Consider the following 21,265-nt stretch of genomic DNA (forward strand, 5'->3'; position numbering starts at 1 on the left):
GGAACCATGTTGCCCATGGGGTAATCAGCTAGCAAAGTCTTCCTTAATTTGGATATTCCTTGTTCACATCCCTGATATCACTCTTTTCCTCTCAGATCCCGTTCTCAGTAAATCATGTGCTGACCAGATCTTTTGTTTCAAGCTTTGTTTTCAGAGGAACCCAAATGTCAAGTCCTTCCTTTTGCACTTATTGTCTCCTTTTCCATCATTTCAGACTTTTCTCTCAGCATTTTTTCCTCACTGAATACAACTTTCCTTCAAGGGAGTTGAAGTTTGTTAGTTTCGAGAGTTTACTGGGATCATTTTCCTCTAGCCACACATGAAAGTTAGTAAAACACTATTCAAGTTGTTGTGTTCCCAACCAGTCAACTACCCTTTCCTGGGAAAATTTGTTTGCAGTTTATTCTCAGTGTGTCAGAAACTGCATTCGTTTTCCTTCATTTCCACAAAAGTAGTTACTGGTACCAAGCAGACTTAATTAAATATATGTTCCTGTTAACCCACTTGAATTTGGGATCCATGTGAACACCTTTCACCTGGCTTTTATGAAAGGTGGTCATTCAGTTTGCTTTTCTGGTGGCATTCTATTTCTCATTATTCCTCTCCACAGCTAAGTAACGTAAAAATACAAACTTTCGTAAATGTTATGATTGAAAGCTCCAGAAGGAATGACCGCCCTATCAGCTCTCTCGGTCTTATATGTAACCTGTTCTTTGGAACCTATCATGTTTTCATATTTTTGTTTTGCTTATCTTTTTCAAAAAACATTAACGTAATTAAAACACATCTACCAACTCTCCTATGATGATCACCAGCTGTGCAGTTCCCTACCCTTCACGGTTTCCTTGCCATCCATCCATCCATCACCCCATTAACTCTCCTAGGACCATCTCTTTCCACCACCAACTTCCAGGATCAAGGTTAAGCGGTACCAACCGCTTTGGGAGTGGTGACCTAGTGCGCATGTCTTAGTCCGGTACATCCCCCAACACAGTCCCAACAACACTTATAACGTTGGTTCTTGTGTGAGATGCAGTTAAAAGCGATGTGTAGAGAAGGCTACAATCACCAGGGACCATGGAAGACCACAGTGCAGCCCCTCAAGATAATATAATTTGAGCTCCCCCTGCTAGAAATGTCCAGATGCCATTGCCTGAAAGCAGGCTTGACCACAGCGGGGAGTTTACAAATGCAAAGACTTACAGAGGCAATGAACCTCATTGTTGATACTAGCTAGCAAAGTGTCACCGTGATAGCGACTCTGAATATTGTTGGGAATAAGGGAAATGGTGCAGGTAGGGGTGCTGAACAGAGGGCCAGAGGACATGGTGACTTATCTCTGCATCTCCCAGGAGCTCATCTTCAGGCTTCATGCTGCAACTGTTCTCTTGGCTTGGTCCCTGTTAAGAGTCATCCTTGAATGACTCTGAGGGCGTTTACCACTCATCTGGAAGGTTCATTCCCCAGTGTATGTGTTCACAACCCCCAGGCATCATTTATGATTAGACCACCCAAACCTTTTAGAGATGTGTCTCAAATTTCATTATTTTCCAAAAGTGGCCCTGAGGCATAAACACAGCCTCCATGAAAGAATTTTAACTTTATTTCGGGTCACCTTTGACTCATCTGCCTTCTTTAGCCTATTCCAATTTTTTTTCTTTTAATCCTAATCCCCAGATTGTGTCATTTCTCCCATTTTTTTTTTTGGAGGACAACAGGGAAGGGGCATACTTGACTGTGCTCTGGTCTTACTCCTGGCTCTGCGCTCAAGTTTCACATCTGGTGGGTCTCTGGGGACCCTAAAGGATTGCAAGAATTGAACTGGGTCCTTCTTGCTTGCAGAGCAAATGCCCTGTCAGCAATACTATTCCTCTGACTCTACCCCACTCTTCATCAGGCCCATGCAATTTCTTATGAGCTTTAGAACCCTGGACCAAGTATATCTTTCTTAGAGTCTTGTGTATTCCTCCTTTGTCCTCTCTATAACTTCCTATTCTTTCCCATGCCATCCTTCAACCCCTGGCCTCTCCCCAAAACAACCACAGCTTCTCAAACTTCATAACTTTTATTAACAACCAATTAACTATGATGGATCTCTTCAATTTCTTAAAAATATATTAGAATAAATAAAATTTGTATGGCATTTCCGTGTTTGTCTAAGGTAACCATCTGGTACCTAAAGTGGTACCCACCATTCCAGCTATTGGTCACTGGTCACTTGACATGATGTTTCAAATTTGTTTACAAACACCTGCATGGGAACCCCAAGATTCTACCAGCTGTTGGTTGGTTTGCTCAGAGAATGATGTCATAAAATAGGCAGTTGAAAGGTTGAGGCTAGCCAATCAGATTTCCAAGAAGAATACCGGATTGGGTAGAGAGAGAGGTAGAATGAAGCAGGCTAGGGAGATGGAATCCTACAGTACAGTTATAACAGTTTCACTTTCCTCAGACTCTTACGTTAGAAAAATACTCCCATTATACTCAAGAGCTTACATATTTCATTAATAAATCAAGAAAATTACTAAGTAATCATTTATATTGCACTGTTCACCAACATCATTATGTCTTATTATTAGTATATTTTATACAACGTTTACAGCACAGTGGGTAGGGCATTTGCCTTGCAGGAGGCCAACCCAAAGTTTTATACATGCAAGCCAAGTGCTTTAGCCCTGAGCCACATACCCTGTCATCAGTAAGTTAGCTTTTAAATACAGATCTTAAGTAAACAATCAGAAAAATAGACAAATATATATATAAATGTTCACATAAATATAGACTTAGCAGTACAACATTACAATTATAAAAAACTCAAAAATTTTATTGTCACTGAAATTTATTTTTTGAAAATTATATTTGTATATACACTAATATAAATACATAATTTAAAGACTCCAAAGAAATGTACCTTCATTTTACTTGTATGTTTCTTGTGGTTCTATTTCTTCTTAATATAGTTATCTGGCGAACAACACAAATTTGAACTTCTATATGATTTTTTTTCAATAATTATATTTTGAAACATTTTTGGACATTGGTATTGATGTGGAATAATTAAAGATGATCAGTATATCCTAGAATAATCAAAAATCTAAGAAAATTATGCCATGCATGTATAAAATATATGCAGATAATTGATTAGATTGGACCCCAGACTTAGTATAGGGGTTAAAGCACGTACCATGCAAACAGTCAACCCAAATTAATTGCTGGCACCACCAGAAATGACCATTGAGCATAGAGTCAGAAGTCCCAAGCACCACATACTATGGCTCAAATAACCCACAAAGTAGAGATATAATTTGTCACATATTAAACACAAAATAACAATGTATTATAAAGTCTATTATAAAATCCATTATAAATTTTTTAAATGTATCAAATTTACAGATTTACAGACCACATATAGCACAACTAGCAGACAATGTAAGTAAATACTATTAATAAACCATCTTGTTGGTCAATACTAGACTCGCTATTAAATTTGGGGGTTTTCAAACGTTATATAGGAGTTAGCACCCTTAATCTCTATTTTACTCAAGAATCAGTTATATGTTTTCTTTTCTTTTCTTCCTTTTTTGTGGGGAGGGGAGTGCACCTAGATGTGCTCTGGGCTCACTTCTGATTTTCTATCCAGAATTACTTCTAGCAGGCTCAGGGTTCTGGGGATTTAACTCAGATTAGCTGCATACAATGTAAACACCCTCTACACACTGCACTAGCTCTTGGCCCCATATGTTTCTTTTTTTAATAACTTTTTAAAATTTTTTTAATAGTGAAGCACCATGATGTACAGTTGTAGATTTACGAATCTTTGTGCTTGGGTTTCGGTCATACAATGATCAAATACCCATCCCTCCACCAGTACCCATTTTCCATCACCATGGATAATTCCCCCCCACCCCCCCCCCACCCTGCCTCTTTGGCAGGGCATTCCCTTTAGTTCTCTCTCTTCTTTTGGATGTTGTGGTCTGCAAAAGAGGCATTGAGTGGCAAACATGTTCAGTCCATAGTCTACTGTTAACATGCATCTCCCCTCCTGGGAGGATCCTCCAAACACCCTTCATTTGGTGCTCCTTTCTCTACCTGAACTGCCCTTTCCCCTAGAATACCTGGCTGGCCTCTAAGCTATGGAGTAATCCTCCTGGTGTTGATCTCAGCTATTCTTGGGTATTAATCTCATATTTTGTTACTTTATATCCCCCAGATGAATGCAATCTTTCTATGTCTATCCCTCTCTTTCTGACTCATTTCGCTTAGCATGATACTTTCCATATTGTACCACTTGTATGTAAATTTCATGACTTCATCTTTTCTAAGAGCTACATAGTACTCCATTGTGTAGATGAACCAAAGTTTCTTTAACCAGTCATCTGTTCTTGGGCACTCAGGTTTCTTCCAGTTTCTGGCTATTGTAAAGAGTGCTGCAATGAACAAATAAGTGCAGATGTCACTTCGACTACACATTTATACCTCTCTGGGATATATTCCCAGGAGTGGTGTCGCTGGGTCAAATTGGAGCTCAATTTCTAATTTTTTGAGAATCGTCCATACTGTTTTCCAAAAGGGCTGAACTAGTCGGCATTCCAACCAACTGTGAAGGAGTGTCCCTATCTCGCCACATCCGCGCCAGCATTGGTTGCTTTTTTTCTTTTGAATGTGGTCCAGTCTCTGAGGTGTGAGATGGTATCTCATTGTGGTTTTGATCTGCATCTCCCTGATGATTAATGATGTAGAACATTTTCTCTTGTGCTTTTTTGCCATTCGGATTTCTTTGAGAGAGTTTCTGTTCATTTCATTGCCCCATTTTTGGATGGGGTTGGATGTTTTCTTCTTGTGGAGTTCAACCAGTATTTTGTATATCCTTGATATCAACCCCTTGTCAGATGTGTATTCGGTGAATATCCTTTCCCATTCTGTAGACTGTCTTTATATTTTGGTCACTGTTTCTTTGGAGGTGCAGAAGCTTCTTAGTTTAAGATAGTCCCATTTATCTATCTCTGTTTTCACTTGCTCGGCCAGTGGCGTGACATCTTTGAAATTACCTTTAAATAATATTTTAATAAAACATTTAAAAAAATATTTTAAAAACATTTTTTAAAAAAATTCCATTAAAAGTTTAAAGTTGGCAAATACTGTTTTAATCATTAAATTATATATAAAATTAGAATAAAACTTCGTAAAGCACAGGAACACAGCAGAAATAGATGGTATATATCTTATTTGTAAATTTGTAACTGTAACACATTGTCCTTTTCCATTTTAAGAATGAGATAAATCCATAGAGTAGATTTGTTCACTCACAATATTATATACTCACCTTGATGCTTTTTAAAACTAATTGCCAATGTGCCTGTTTCTATTTTTTTTTGAGTACTATAGCCCTCTTTGCTATTGTTAGATATTTCTCTTGTATTATTTTTACTTTATGTTCCAATCTTAATGGTACCACCATGTACTCAGTCAACCTAGCTAAACCCTAAGGTCTCTTCCACTTTCTCCTGCACAAGTTTCTGCTTTCTGACAAAAGGGAGGACCTCGAATGCTGACATCAATCTAATACCCAGGGCCGCAGGAGATAGTGTAGTGCTTATGGAACTTGCCTCACATGCACTCAATTTGACTCCCAGCACCACCTGATTGCCAGAGTATCAAAGGCTGTATAGCATAGGAGGACCCCAAGCACTATGACCACGTTTTCTGAGAATTGTCTGTGGGGACCCCACACCTCCTGAGCATTGCTATAGAGACTCTCCCAGCAACCGAAAAATATGTAATGCCCCAGAAACATGTACTTGTCTTAAATAGGGACCCTCACTTGAGGTGAGGTTCACAAGGAAATATTGTATGAAAACATAAATCAAAGAAGCAGGGGAGAAAGGGTATATCATGTGAGAAGAGATCATATATTTGGTGAAATGTGTTAAGATTCAGATGCCCTAGTCTTCCCACCAGGGATATTCCTTCAAAAATGCCCCCATTATACAGGAAGGGTGCTAGAACATTATATGACTGAAACTCAATAATGAGCAACTTTGTAACTGTGTATCTCTTGGTGATTCTAATTTTTAAAGTAATTTTTAAATGCACCCATCAAAATTACCTTTTTACCACTAAATGGGAAAGATACTTTCTAATACTTATCCTGACCAAAAGCTCAACAGAGTGTGACACTTGCCAGGAAATGTCCACCCTTGCATTTTTCTCATGATACTTATTAGTACTTCACTCTTCTGTTTCTTCCCTCTTCTCATGCCAAATCTTTCCGTCTCCCTTGCAAGCTCCTCAAACATTATGTATCTATTCAACACTGATGCTCTTTGCCACTTACTCCTCTTGATTTCTTGTCCATGAACTGATTCTAAAACATAGCATAGCTGCAATTACAATATTCATGCCAAAGACAGTCATTGATGTATCTTTGGGTTTAGCATTCTTCAAGCTATTGGCACACAGGTGAGTAACATTATTTTCCTACAGAGAACACAAAAATAGTTATGCTGGGTTTTAAAGTTCTATCAGTAGTCTGAGTTACAAATTAAGGATATATATTTTTAATGTTTTTTTGAATATCTGTGAGATAGACCATTACAAATCTATTCATAATTTGCTTCCAGTCATACAACGATCCAACATCCATCCTTCCACTAGTGTACATTTCCCACCACCAATGTTCCTGGTTCCCTAAAGCCATCCCCCAACACCCTACCCCCACCACCAGCCTGTCTCTATGGCAGGATCTTTGATTCTTTCCCTCTGTCTCCTTTTTATTTTGTGCATCATGGGTCTCGTACATGTACTAAGAGGTCATCATGTTTGTTCAAGTAATTTAGTATTTTTTACAGGAAGCTAAGGCTGGAGTAGCTTTGAGGTATGGAAATGACTGCTGAGGCTTCCATAAGTACAGGGCAGTGGGGATGGGATGCCCATTGTGACCCAGAGAAAGCCTGGAGATTTCAGTCTCAAAACCCGCCTATCTGAATTTTCAGCTGTTATATTTCAGTGAGGGCCATCCTGAGAAGTTGGAAACCAGACGAGGGCATGGTGGCGATTTTCGATTGTGGGAGCAAGTGGCTACACTGGGTTCTGGTTGGGTGGGCACCCAACTAACCTGCCTCCCTCGATTTACCCTAGTGTGTTCATCCTTTTGCAGGTCCAAGGTTAACTGTGGCTTTTGATCTCTTTCAAGACTTGTTTATGGGTCTCTGAAACAAGACCAATCCATTAGCTTGTATAGCTGAGCCAGGTGTGGTTTGTGAACATGGCTCCCACATATCTTTAGGGAGTTTAATTTCTCGGGAAACTTAGTCCTGAGGTGTTGGGATCCAGCCAGAGGCACAGTGGCAATTTGAGTTTATCAGGAAGCATGAAGACACCATCAGACTGTTGATGCACTCACCTGAGGGTACAGGTTAACTTCCTGGAGGCATTGCACCACCAGACTAACAAAGATTCATTGAATTAATGAGCAAATAATGAATATTTTTAAAATGTGTCACTTTATTGCATTTTAGAATGGTAACTTCTAACAAGGAAATAATCTTCAGGGTATAATCAAGATATACGATTTATTCTTAATATATTTAATAAAAGCTACACATTTTGGAAATTTATACAAAGAAATTTTTATAGTATCTGTCTTCATAATTTACTTGTAAATTACTAAGATGTCACTGTATACTCCACTGTTCTTAGCATAGAAATTTACAGACAGAAAGTGCTACGTAAAAGTTCATTTTGGCACTTCTGTTCAAGGTGGTACTGGAAGTACTTGCAATAGAAATAAGGTAAGAAAAAGATATTAAGGGTTTTTATGTATGAAAGGTAGCAATAAGCTCTCACTATTCACAGCAGATATCATACTCTATTTAAAGAATACTAGAACCTCTACCAAAAAACCTTCTAGAAACAATAGACTTTCATAGTAAAATTGCAGGTTATAAAACCAATACCCAAAAGTGTATGGCTTTTTTATATGCAACTTATGAGAGAGAAGAAAGTGAAATGAAAAAGCAATTCCATTCACAATCGTGCCTCAGAAAAATCAAGAACCTTGGAATCTGCTTAACTAAGGAGGTAAAGGACCTACACAACAGGAAATAACAAAGGACACGAGGAAATGGAAACATATCTCCTGCTTATGGAATGGGAGAATTAACATTGTCAAAATGGCAATACTCCCCAAAGCATTGTACAAATTCAATGTGATCCCTATAAAGATACCCATGACATTCTTCAAAGAACTTGATCAAGCACTCCTGAAATTCGAATGGAACAACAAACACCCACTAATAGCTAAAGCAATTCTTGGGGAAAAAACGATGGATGCCTCACCTTCCCCAACCTCAAACTCTACTATGAAGTGATAATAATGAGAACAGCATGGTACTGGAACAAAGGCAGAGCCGCAGACCATTGGAAATGGATTGAATATACTGACACACAACCACAAATATATAATCATCTAATCTTTGATAAGGGAGCAAGAAATGTGAAGTGGAGCAAGACAGTCCTCTTTAACAAACGGTGCAAAAAAAAAAAAAAACTGGACAGCTACATGCAAAAAAAAAAAAAATGGCTCAGACCTCTACCTAACACCATGCACAAAAGTCAGATAAAAATGGGTCAAAGACCTCAAAATCAGACCAGAATCCCTCAGGTACATTGAAGACAAGGTAGGCAAATCCCTCCAGGACATTGAAGTTAAAGGTATCTTCAAAGGTAACACTCCACTTGCAAAGCAACTGGAAACAGAGATAAACAAAGGGGACTATCTTAAATTAAGTAGCTTCTGTACTTCAAAAGAAACAGTGACCAGAAGGACAGACTCTGCCATGTAGGCAAGATACTAGCAGAAGCCTACCAGGTTCTCTGAGAGTGAGAACTGGACAATAAGAGTTGTTATCTTATCAAGAATATCCAGTCTCTGGATCTTGGCCATTGATGGGATTACATGGCTCCAGGGGCTGTTCGTGGTTGTAACACTTAGCTACTAGAAGATGGGGGATCTGGATGGAGGGGGCCCAGTCTTGATCTGAGCAACCTTGGAGATCACATCCCCCTGTCCCGCACACCTGGGTTCTGTTGAAGTACACGGGGCTTAGGTTTATCCAATTCCACCCATCACAGTGCTCCCGAGTCACTTCTGTTAGGGCGCAGATCGTGATCTCCCTTTAACGACAAAGAGACTCCAGAGACTGCAAACAGCAAGCAAGGTTTATTGTAAGACTGGCTAGCCAGGGTCAAGCCGCCTACACAGACACGCAGGTCAGTTAGGTGAGGCAAGACCCCGAACTTCTTCAAAGGGGATCTTATATAGGCCTTCACTGGCCGTTACAGCAAAGCCCGCGCATTTCATAGCCAATAGATTTGTAACAACATATGCTTTCCTAACCGATCCAATTAATGGTACATCACTTCTTAGCCTATAGTTTAAAGATCAGCATTTTGCGTCGGTGCTTAGGAACTGACAGGTTTTTAAGGCAGTCCTGGGTCTTGCAACATGGGTCTTATGAGAGACATCCGGTTATCTGGTCTGACCCCCACCCTTCGAGTACCTGTATCTGAATTCCTTGGTCAGGGGCAGAAAAACCAGTTATTTTGCAGTGCAGGCTCCTATAAAGCAGATCTGAAAAAGCTTATCTAGACCTGTTCCTTGAAAAACAAGTTATTTTGCAATGCAGGTTCCTATTAAGCTAAGCTAAATTAATTCTGGTGGTGGTCCATTTTGGGCCTGACCCTTACATTCCTCCCTTTCTCCACTTCATACTGAGGAATCTTCCTCAGCAGGCTGTAAAATCTGATACTGTTGTTTTAGTACCAGTAGCTGGACAGTGTTATTTTGGTGCCTAACAAAGTTCACAAAGCAGTTGAGGACCCAGGGATCAACAGTCACCACGAGCACGGGGATGACAACCAGTCTGCGTGGAAGCAGGATGGTGGCGGCCTGAGTGGGCCAGCTGGGCGTCTGGGTCACCACAAAGCCATCTCTTCGGAAGTGTTGACGGCGTTGTTGGACAGCAGCTTTGGGCCACTCTGCTGGAGGACTGTGGGTGCACAGCTCCTGCCAGGCCCAGCCGACCATGACCTGCAGACTGGCCCCACTCGGCAGCCCGCTTGCTTGCTGCCTCTGGCTCCTGGAGCTCGGGCTGTTGATGTGCACCTTTGCACAGCCTGCCAACCACTCTTCTGCTCAGGACCGAGCCAGCAGAGATGAGCATGAGACCCTGCCCCCCAACCACCTCTCCGGGGTGAAGCTCGAGCTGGACGGGCACTTCAACCAGGACTACCATCAGGAGGTGTTCCTGGGGATGGACACGGAAGCATTTGAGGGGGACACTGAGCCATGCTGGAGCAGCGGGAGCTGATGGTCATCTTCTCCAAGGTGGACGCTGACACTGACAGGAGGGTAGCTAGCCAAGGAGACTGGTTAAACCAGGACTTGTGCCAGCTTTCCTGGGCCTCCCTTTCTCTTCGGCGCTGCTCAAGGCCCTCCCCGAGCTTGGCCGTGGAGTCTCAGACCACCCCTGTGTAATCAGTATAGAGAAGCAGCATTTTGCTCCCAACACCACACATAAATCCCCATTCTTCATTGCCTTGGGAGGGGGCCTTCCCTGTCTACCTGCCTACATCCTATTGCCCCCCCTAGAGATTCCACCACCTTGAATCTTTAAAGGAGAATGGCAGAAGGTCCATCTTCTGGAGCTGCTTCATGCTGACAATGGGGTGCTGGCCCTGCCTACACAAGGGGTGAAATCTCATGCTACCTCAGCTTTTTAGTGGCCCTCAGCAATGAATTGGTTGGGTTCCTGAAGTTATCTGAAAGAAAAGATCAGTTCGATTAGACTGAGGGATATCACTTTGAAATGGTTAGACCCTGGAGGAGTAGAAGTTCCTTTCTGACCCAGTAAGGACAGAGTTCTCTACCCACAGGTTTGGCTGATAGAAAAATGACTTCCTGTGTCCAGATTTTTCTACTGGACACAGAAACACCAAGCCATTCTCTGGCTTTCTCAGTGCAGACTGGAAAAGCTTCTGCCCATACACTGAAGCTATCAATAAGAACCAACAGATATTTATACCTTGAACATATGAGCATTTGATCATTTGCATAAAGTCAAGCTGCAGTCCTCCTCTAAGTTCCTTGATGCTGAACAGGTGTTAGGAGAGGAGAATCAAGATTTCCACTAGGTTCATTAATGGCACAGAAAGCACAGTTCTGAGTTACTTCTACCTTACTTGCTACTGAGTCCCTTTAATAATATTCCACTGCATTGGTCCAGGAGTTAGAAACTTTCCTTGTTGGTAAATCATCCATCATCTTCCTTTTGGAAACCTCCAATGTCCATCGTTCCTCTTCTGCAGAGCATTTTGGCTTAGAGGAAACATTCTCTGGTGTTAATCCCATGATGCAACAAAAATAAAGAGCTGTTAACATCCTTGTTCTCTCCACATGACTGTTCACAGAAAATGAGATGCAATACAGAAAGTATAGAAAGAAAATTCACAGTATTTTAGAACTAGATATTAATCCATTCTAATTTAACCATTTTAGATGCCCTTTCTTGACACTTTGGCCAATTCACAAACTGGGGGAAAGCAATTCTGCACTTTGAGATGAGCTTCGCCCTAGTAAGGCTCTGGCTTCCAATGCTCTGATCAGACAAGTGACAGCATGTATAACATTGAATTCCTTTATAGAATAGGCTGTTTTCCTACAGAGAGTAAACCAAGTTTTATCTAAATTTCCCCAAAGGGGGTAACTTTTTGATCAAGATTAGGATACATTTATTCAATCACCTCTGTAGAATTAGAATCTGATTCTTACAAAAAGCATGTTACTGAAACATGGTTTTCTCTCCACCTTCATTTTAAAACTTTGCAAGATAGCTTAACAAATCTGGCTTGTTCCTTTGCATAAACACAGTAAGATTAGAGAACTCTCCATTTGGGATACCCCATTATTTACTGAGAAGTCCTGGGGATCGGCTAAAGACAGGAGACACACCAAAAGTGGCATTAATCTTATCTGGCACATCAGAGCTACCCAGGCCTGGCCAGAAGATGTCCTGCGATGAACTGGATGTATGGCCTCGAACCTTCAGGTTGAGCTAGATGTGGCTTTGGTCCTCGTTTTCCACAGAGATGTCCTGGCAGAAAGGAATCCATCCCATCCCCTCTTCAGGGCTGGGAGAAATCCTGATTTCCAGGTTTTTCCTTGCCGCTGAGAGTAGGCCCAGACTGAGTTAGTCATTGCAGAGTCCTAGATTCCTCATTCTCCATAGCAGTGATGATTTCCACTTCTTTCCTCGAGCCGGCCTGCCTCTAGGGTCTCCCTGAGGTTTGTAGGGTACTTGAAACAGTACCCGTTAAATCCCTACTCCTGTCATTTAGACAGATCCCCTGACTGTTTCCCTGAAAGAGGGCTTTGGGGTCCCATGGCTGGTTTTTCCTGTCTGCATGAGGGATAGACCCTATTACAGAGAGGAAAGACTTATCTGTATTTATGCAAACCAACGTAGTGCCATAAAGCATCAAAAACATCTGAAGGTACAAAAGAAGAGAAAAGCAAGCTTTTCACCTTACTCACAGTGAGGTGTAATACACCCATTTGCTGTGGGTCCTAGTCAAAATAAGCTTAAATCTGTAGCGATAAAGGGTACAATTTAGCAGCATTTTTAAACCTTGACTAACCATTTAAACCTTGACTTCCCATTTTCTAAGAGCACTGTACCAGGAGTCTGGACAATCTGTCCAATATCTTTTCAATAAGAGTTTACCAAACAGGCACCAGAACAATTCTGCAGGTGTAATTTAAAGTTTCTTATAACAATACAATTTGATCAGTTCCTTTTCTTAAAACACAACCTCAAACCCTCTGCACATTCCTTAACATTCATTCTGTCCTGTAACTTTCCTTCATCTCATTTCAAAACCATTTTCACTTTAACAGGATCCCTTTCTTTTTTCCCACTGACAATATCTCCATCCGTTATCTTTCTGACTTATGACATACATCTATAGTAGTACAATGTACAATGTGATCTCCCAAATTTAGACACAAGTTACCAACCATCTCACTTAACATGACAAAGCTGTACTCTGCATTGCTATTTCAGAAGCATTAGATCAGTTCTATAGATATTCAAAAAGCCTTTAAAATGCTCACAATTAAAGCTCTTACAAGGTATGTCCACTGGGCAAAAGATCATTTTACATTAGAAATTAACCAGGAGACATCTTAAAATTCTGATTTACAGGAAAACACAAATACAAAAAGATTAAAACACTCATAGATTATCATGAAACAGAAAGCATTTCACACTTAGGTACAAATTTCTCAGGTCAGGACTAGGTTGATATCTGGAGACAAAGCTTGGCATGAAATAAAATTATCAAAATAATAGCATGCACTTTTAAGCAATAGACAGGCTGATTAACAACATAGTTAGTAAAATTTCCCACATTTTCCATGCAATTCTCCATTCTCAGAAACTATTACAGAAGGCTGACATCTGAAGTGAACCCATTTTATAACTCTTAGTAGTTCTAGAAATTTTAGTTACCAAGAGTCTCAGAGATCATAGAGAGCACTGGTAGGACAAACTTTGCAATCAATTTTATAACTCTAGAAACTCAAGTTTAAACTAAACCATTACTTTTTGACCCTGTTTTCATGTGTCATAGTTATTTTAACTCCTTCTAGGTCAAATATTCTAATCCAATGCAGATACAAATATGTACATTAACATAACAGCATAAGACCTATAAACAATCAATTTTTATAAAACATGATAAAACTTTCTTTGGCTTAATTTCAATAGTTCTTGTACCTTAATTATTTAAAATCATGAGCTCTCTATACCAGACATTTTTAACAATTCCACAAAAATACAAACATGCTTTCAGACACAGAAAAAGCCCTTTGGATTTTTTTTTTTTACCAAACTTTGATATCAGCATAAGAAAATATTTGAATTGCTGTGTGAGCACAAAAAGGATGGCAACAATCTATCTTTCCCACCGCCCGCGTTCGGTAGTTTCCCCTACTCCAGGGAGGTAGGTGGAGATGGGCAAGAAAAGGAAGGAAATCTTATGGCCAGGCTGCTTGATCTTAGTTGCAGTTTATTCCAATCCTCTCTCCATTCACTCCCGTATCTCTCCTGCCTCTCCTAGCTGCCCATTCTTACAGTCTCATTATATCCCATAAAAGGAACTCAGGTTCTCTTAAGCATGTTTTCCCCTGTTCTCTCAGACCTAGTAGAGAGCCCCAAAATCTCATGGTACTTCTAAAGGGGCAAAAAGGAGAAAGAACATTGAGGCAGCAAAACATACATTGCTTCTTTACATCTGCAGGCCAGTAACAAAGACTAGCCTGGCTAGACCTGGGAATCTACATCCCAAAGATCAGGCCTGGCTAGAACCTGAGATCTGCTCTGTGAGATAAGGGAAGCTGCCTCTTGCAGTATACTGAAATTATTTACTGAAGGCAGTTTGAAAGGGAAAAATGTTTAACCTCACCCAAACTAGTCAGGACATTCTTCTAGGACAGATTCTTACTTAACAGATCGACTCACAATTTACAATACAAGTTCAGTGTCCTGGAAGGATCTGATCTTACAAAATAACAGATTCTGACTAGGGTGAAAGCTGATTATCTGGTTGGGGAGGAGAGCATAGAGAAGTGGTTACAGAAAAACAAAGGAATGGAAGTGACTCAGGAGCACTGTGATGGGTGTAACATGATAAACCTTAGCTCCTTCTGTCAAGGAGGAATGGACAAGTCCAGTTGTTATCCTATAAATTGCCACGGTTTAGGAAAACAAGGAAACTTAATTTTAATGGCTTCTGTACCTCTGTAGTTTGTAAAAGCGGCCTAATTTTTTATTAAAGTTAGCTGAGGCTTATAAGATAAGGTCTTGCTTTCTCTGAACTCTTATTTCACTTAAGTTTCAGGCTCTAGTTCCATAGCTCTTCTAGATAGTACAAGATTCTTAAGTTCAAAAGGATTTCAACTGTTAATCACATAATCATTAATGTTCTCCTACCAAGAAATTTAGATTGAGAATTCTACTCTCTCTGTTGGCTTAACCTTCTGATAAGGATTCTTCTTTTAACCCTTGTCTGACAGGTTCCAAAAACAACTGCATTTTTTAAGTCACTGGGTTGCATATCACTAACTTCTCAAGAATTTCTACTGCTGATTTCAGCCTGGTCCCAACACTCGAGTGTTCCACATAGAGAGACAGATAGACAGACACAGACAGACAGACAGACAGACAAGACAATGAACTGACTAAAACACCACACATACATGTGCACACATCTGTAGTTGATCGATCAATCTGACCCTTCAAAAAATGGCAGGGAGAAACTGATGGACTGAGAAAGGAAGGGACTGTCCCCAGGGCGAAGAAACCTTATTGCTGATTGGGAACTCTGCTCCCCATTTCCCAGCCTGACTAGCCAGTCTCCCGCTTGTTAAAAATGGGTCAAGAAAGCGCTTTTGTTGATATAAGCCGGCAAAATAAACTATGACAAAGATGTTACCATATTTTGGCCAAGGCTAGTTCTGAGGCAGGGAGCTAGTATCATGAACTTGCATTTTCCTGCCTCCTCTGCTTTGATAATCCTATTTCTTTTGTTACCTACAAAGATCTGACTGCAGAATGATCTGGTAATGCAAACTGCCATTCACTGTATATCCTTCCCAATATTCTAACTTACACTCAGGCCACGTGGTGTTACAGAGGTCAACAAGATACTCCTTATCTAAACCATCTACTTGGAAGCTCTTCCGGTGTTTTAACAAGCAACCCAAAGGAGAATATTTAGGTACTGATGTAGAATTTCCCATATCTCCTAAGTGTCAGCAATAACCTATGAAAGGGAGGGAAAAGAAAAATCTAGGGTAGGATAATTCCTTAGCAAGCTCTCCTCCTAATAGTTTCTAGTGTTGTGGTTCTAGAGAGAGCACGGACACGACCACAACTGCATGCCAGCCCATCAGAAAAATCTCTCTTTAAAGGATGTCTCCTTTAGAGATTTCTGAGTCACCCTAGGAATCCCTGGGTCCTGCCTCCCGAGCGTCCACACAACCATAGCTTGCACATGTGGAGCCATACCTAGAGTGCCATGGGTTTCCAAGAAGCCTATTAAGGGGAGAAGAGAAAAAGTTCTGCCTTTCTTAGCTTGCCACATATTCCAATGTTCCCTGCTGAAGCTTTCTTCCACAAACTTCTTGCCTGTCTTTTTACCTCTTTTTTTTCTTTTCTCTGCTTCACTTTGCCTAGGGCTAAACCTGCTGACTGCCTCCATTAGCATTTGAATTGACCTCTAGCTGATTCTGCTGGTTAGAATGCTTGGGGAAAGGGATTTCTACCTAGAAATTGATCTGCCTTAGTTTCCCAGGATCTTCTCACTAGTGGGCTCTCCTCCCATTCCTCCCATAGTGGACGGTGACAGGAGACAGACAAAGGAGGGGTGCCTCTTTGCAGAGACCATTCAGATGCTTGCCTGTCCGGAGCAGAACTTAGCCTTAGTGGTTCAGCATTGTGACTTGCGACTGGCAACTATGCCAGTGCCACCATTGACCTTATGTTCTGCATGGAATCTCAGGCAGCCCACTCGAGCTCCGTGACTTTAGAGGGACTTTAAGAGTGCCAGGTCGTGGAGCTACAAAATCACGCCCGACAGGAGGACCTATCAGGGTGCTCAGACACACACACATTCACACAGAGGTTATCACATTCCTCCCCCAGTCCCCCTAGAGATTTCCAAGGGAGCATACCTTCACAGCAGATCTTCCACAGATTGCCTCCTTTATCCGAGCCACAAGGTTTGGAGAGAAGGAACCTCCTGGGGGCCAATCCACACCAAAGGAAGGCCATTCTGATGAACAATAATTGGCAAACTTACCTTTCTTGATCATCAAGCCCAGATTCTGAGCTTTCCTGTGGATCTCAGAGAAGTGATCAAGAATTAAAGCTTTGGGGGTCGATTGATTCTGACCCATATTAAACAATCTCAATAAACAGAACTAAGAGAAGGATAATAAGACAAATACACACACTAAGGACACACGCACAGATCACACTCCTGCACTCGCTCGGACCGGTCCACTCTCTCACACCGGTGCGCACCACACTCACCAGTCACCCTGGGACTCCCGAATATGCCCAAAGGGCGTGCACGTGATTTTCACCTCCAGAGGGTTTAGTTCTTCCAGGTCTTCTCCCGGCGCCGGATTTTCCAGAACAGATGAGACCTCCAGAACAGATGAGGGCTAGAGGAAACCCTATGTCCCCCCAAGTCCTCCCAGTCAGGGTTGGCCACTTCCCTGCCGCGGTCCAGAACAGATGAGGCCTCCAGAACAGACGAGGACCCAAGGAAACCCTATGTCCCCCAAGTCCTCACAGTCAGGGTTAGCTACTTCCCTGCCGCGGTCCAGAAGGGGACACTGTCCCCCCAAAGAACAGATGGAATATTCCCCAGAATTTTTTTTAAGGCCTTTTCAAAACCCGCTCTCTGGGCCCGTTTGCCCTATAAAGCAGATCTGAAAAAGCTTATCTAGACCTGTTCCTTGAAAAACAAGTTATTTTGCAATGCAGGTTCCTATTAAGCTAAGCTAAATTAATTCTGGTGGTGGTCCATTTTGGGCCTGTCCCTTACAACTTCCATTACTTTGTCTGTCTGTAACCACTTCTATGCTCTCTGCCCCAACCAATTTGTAAGGTCTCATCCTTCTTAGACACTGAAGCTGTACTGTAAGTTATTGCCTTCCTCCTCTCCTTATGTCTTTTGAGCAGTTTACCTTAATGCAATGTCCTTTTGTATAGATACAGGAAGACAATTAATTAATATGCTTTGTAAGTTAGGAATTGATTGGCTTTGAATATTATTCACTCCTGGGCTTCTGCCCTCTCAACTTAAGCCTCAGTTGCCCTCACTTCCTAGCACCCCAAGGGCAGAGTCCCAACGTGGGCCTGGATGGAACCAGGGCAAGCTGGTAAGTTATGTGCTAACCTGGCATTGCGATGGGCCAGGCCAAGGTGCCACGATTCTTAACTATAAGTTAAGAGGTTGATCATAGGCAAATAATGGCATGATCCAAAAGTAACGACAACACTAGGGCCCTGCTTCTAGGAATAGGAAAGATATCTTGCCTGAGCACTGCAGTCTGAGATCGAGATAGCCCTAGGAGAGCAATTCTACAAGCTCAAAGTATTTCTTACTGTGTCCATACAAAATGATTAATATTATATATGCTTATATGTTGGTTGGACAAGGAGAGGAGAAAGACCTCCTATAAGCTGTTTTCCTGTGTGTCCTGACTAGCTTGGATGAAACTGCTTTCTCCCCTTCAAACTGCCTTCAGTAAATGATTTCAGTATACTGATACAGTTTTCCTTTTCTTTCAGAAACCTAGCTGGTCTTAGATCTGCAGATATCAGGTGCTAGCCAGGACTGATCTTTGGGATGTAGATTCCCAGCTCTAGCCAGGCTGGTCTTTGGGATGCAAATCAAGGTGGTTGCAGCTTGTGAAAGTGCTTGTGGAAGGTTTCAGTTTGGCTTTGTATCTTCTTTCCTGAGGCCAGTATTACTACTGGCCTGCTGATGTAAGGAAACAATGTGGATGTAAAGAAACAATATAGAGTTTGCTGCCTCAATGTTCTTTCTGTAACTCCTTTTGATGACATCACTGTAATGCCCCTTTTAGAGGTTCTATGATCTATATAAGGGGATCATCCTGGATCTCAGTGCCCGCACGTGCTTGAGGATTCCTGAGGACTCTATGACATACATCTCTTCCATGTAATAACCTGCTGCTCCACGACCAACCAGCCTGACTCCCGTTTCCTTCCATCTACTGACCATCGCCATCGACCTCCATGGAGTGGGGAAATGGCCTGACCGCCAGCCTTTTATTTTTTGTGTGTTTACACAGGTTCTGCTTCCACTTCCTTCATGCATGAGTCTCCTTCAAGCTTGGGCAGAGTGGTCTTAAGCATACCTATGGCTGGTTGCAGAGGTCTTCAGCTGTCGGGGCTCTACTCAGGGCAGTGAGGGAAATTCACCCCTCCCCCTCCAAGGGGCCCAGGTGAGGAAAGCCAGGTGCGGGGTCAGGAGACTGTCGTTTTAGACATATTTGGAATTAATTTTAGATCGAAAAATACTTATGTGCTTAGTAATAAATTACTATACACTTTTCAATCACCTCAGAGACCCCACTCTGCTTAGAGAACTAGATTTTTAAATACAGGGCTGTTTTGCCTGTGTGTCATGACTGAGAATCACTCTCAGTAGATATGAAACTCACTATACACAAAGATGCACACAGGCTACTTTGAGTCATCTGTGTTGTTAATGTGTGTTGGCCATTAAACTTCACTGAGACCCCTTTTTCTGTCCTTTACAGGAGCCTCATGAGTCTCACCTTCCATTCAAGTTGTACTTGTAATAAGGTGGAATGAAATCATCAATATTCTCCTCACCTCTTCCTTCAGGAGAAAAATCCTACTTACATTCAAGGTGGTCGAATTGCAGACAACACCATCCACCTTTTCCTGGAGATGTACACGGGACTGAGGTGAGAACAGCAAAAGGCTCTAGTTTAATGGTCTTAATGAAGGTTTCAGGGAAGGGCATTAAACAAGACTCATATACCATCTTCCAAAAGAATTATTTTGTAAAACTGATGCCTTGGGTATGGTAAAAGATAATATGGTAAAAACCATACTTTTCTTTCTAGGACATTAAAGTTCTAAATCTATCTATTCAAGCTGCTTTGAAATATATTCCTTGATTTGGAATCACTGTTTGCCATAGGATTGAGTAAGGACAACACTCAAAGTAATAAGAAGAGAAAAATATGGAAAAATTAACTCATACTATGTTTGGTAACATATATACTAAAATTGAAACGATACAGAGATTAGCATGGTCCTTGCACAGATATGACATGCAAACTTGTAAAGTGATCCATGTTTTTGTTGCAAGAATAATTAACAGGGCGACTTTAAGCTAAGACAATCCACACAAGTACAAAAATTCTACATAAAGATAGCACAAATCCCCATCACAACAATCTCCTCAATGTCAATGGACTAAATGTGCCAATTCAGAGGCACAGAATGGGAAGATGAATTATAAAACTGAACCCAACATTCTGCTGCCTGAAGAAACACTTATGAACAATCAAAGCAACCATGGGCTCAAAGTCAAAGGCTGGAAAACAATTCTTCAAGAAAGAAACGAACACGTCCACAAAGCTGGAGTGGATATACTAGTATCAGACCATATGGACTTCAGGCTATAGGTTATAAGAGACAGTGAAGGTCATTTCTTCATGATCATGGGATCTGTACATCAGAAAGAACTCACCCTCCTCACTGTAGGTGATCCTAATGACAGACCAGCAAAATACTTAAAAATAACTTCTAATAGACTTAAAGAAAAACATTGAGAGCAACACAATACTAGTTGGAGATTTCAACACTACTTTGTCACTTCTCAATAGATCAAACAGACTAAAGCTCAGCAAGGAAATATTTTTTTAAGGGAAGTAATGAACAACCGTTGGCTTAGAGAAGAAATCAAAGGGGAAATAAAAAGTTTCCAGAAACAAATGAGAATGAGGACACGAGCTACCAGAACTTGTGGGACACAGCAAAAACAGTGTTAAGAGGAAAGAGTATAGCTCTGCCAGAATTCATCAGGAAGCAAGAAAGGGCCTGCATGAATAAATTAGAGCTCAAGATTTTGGAAAATGACCAACAAAAGTAGTCCAAACTAGGCTGGAGGAAGGAAATAATAAAACTTGTACCAGACGTCAATGAGCTAGAATCCCAAAATACAATCCAAAAGACCAATAAGAGTAAAAGCTGGTTCTTTGAGAAAATAAATAAGATAAATAAACCACGAGAAGCCTCTCGAAGAAACAAAGAGAAAGAATTCTAATAAATCGAATCAGAAATGCAAAGGGGCATATCCTAATAGAAACTACAGAAATCCATAGGATCATCAGAGATTATATTGAGAATCTTTACAGCAGGAAATGAGAGAATCTTGAATAAATTGATAAATTTTTGGATTCCAATTACCTCCCAAGGCTGAACCAAGAAGATTTGGAATACTTGAACCTATCACTTCCAAGGAAATTGAAATGATGGTCAAAATATCCCCCCAAACAGAATCCCTGGCCCAGATGGATGGATTCAATAGTGAAATATTTCAAACCTTTAAAGAGGAAATGCTGCCAACA

At 41.1% G+C, this 21,265-nt stretch overlaps 1 pseudogene; it reads left to right on the plus strand.

Annotated features, from left to right (window-relative positions):
* The first annotated feature begins 19,894 nt into the window (after positions 1 to 19,894).
* On the plus strand, positions 19,895 to 19,993 carry LOC130037204 (uncharacterized; annotated as a pseudogene).
* The last annotated feature ends 1,272 nt before the right edge of the window (positions 19,994 to 21,265 follow it).

This window comes from Sorex fumeus, unplaced genomic scaffold (genome assembly GCF_029834395.1).
Source record: "Sorex fumeus unplaced genomic scaffold, SorFum_2.1 ptg000070l, whole genome shotgun sequence".
Taxonomy (NCBI): domain Eukaryota; kingdom Metazoa; phylum Chordata; class Mammalia; order Eulipotyphla; family Soricidae; genus Sorex; species Sorex fumeus.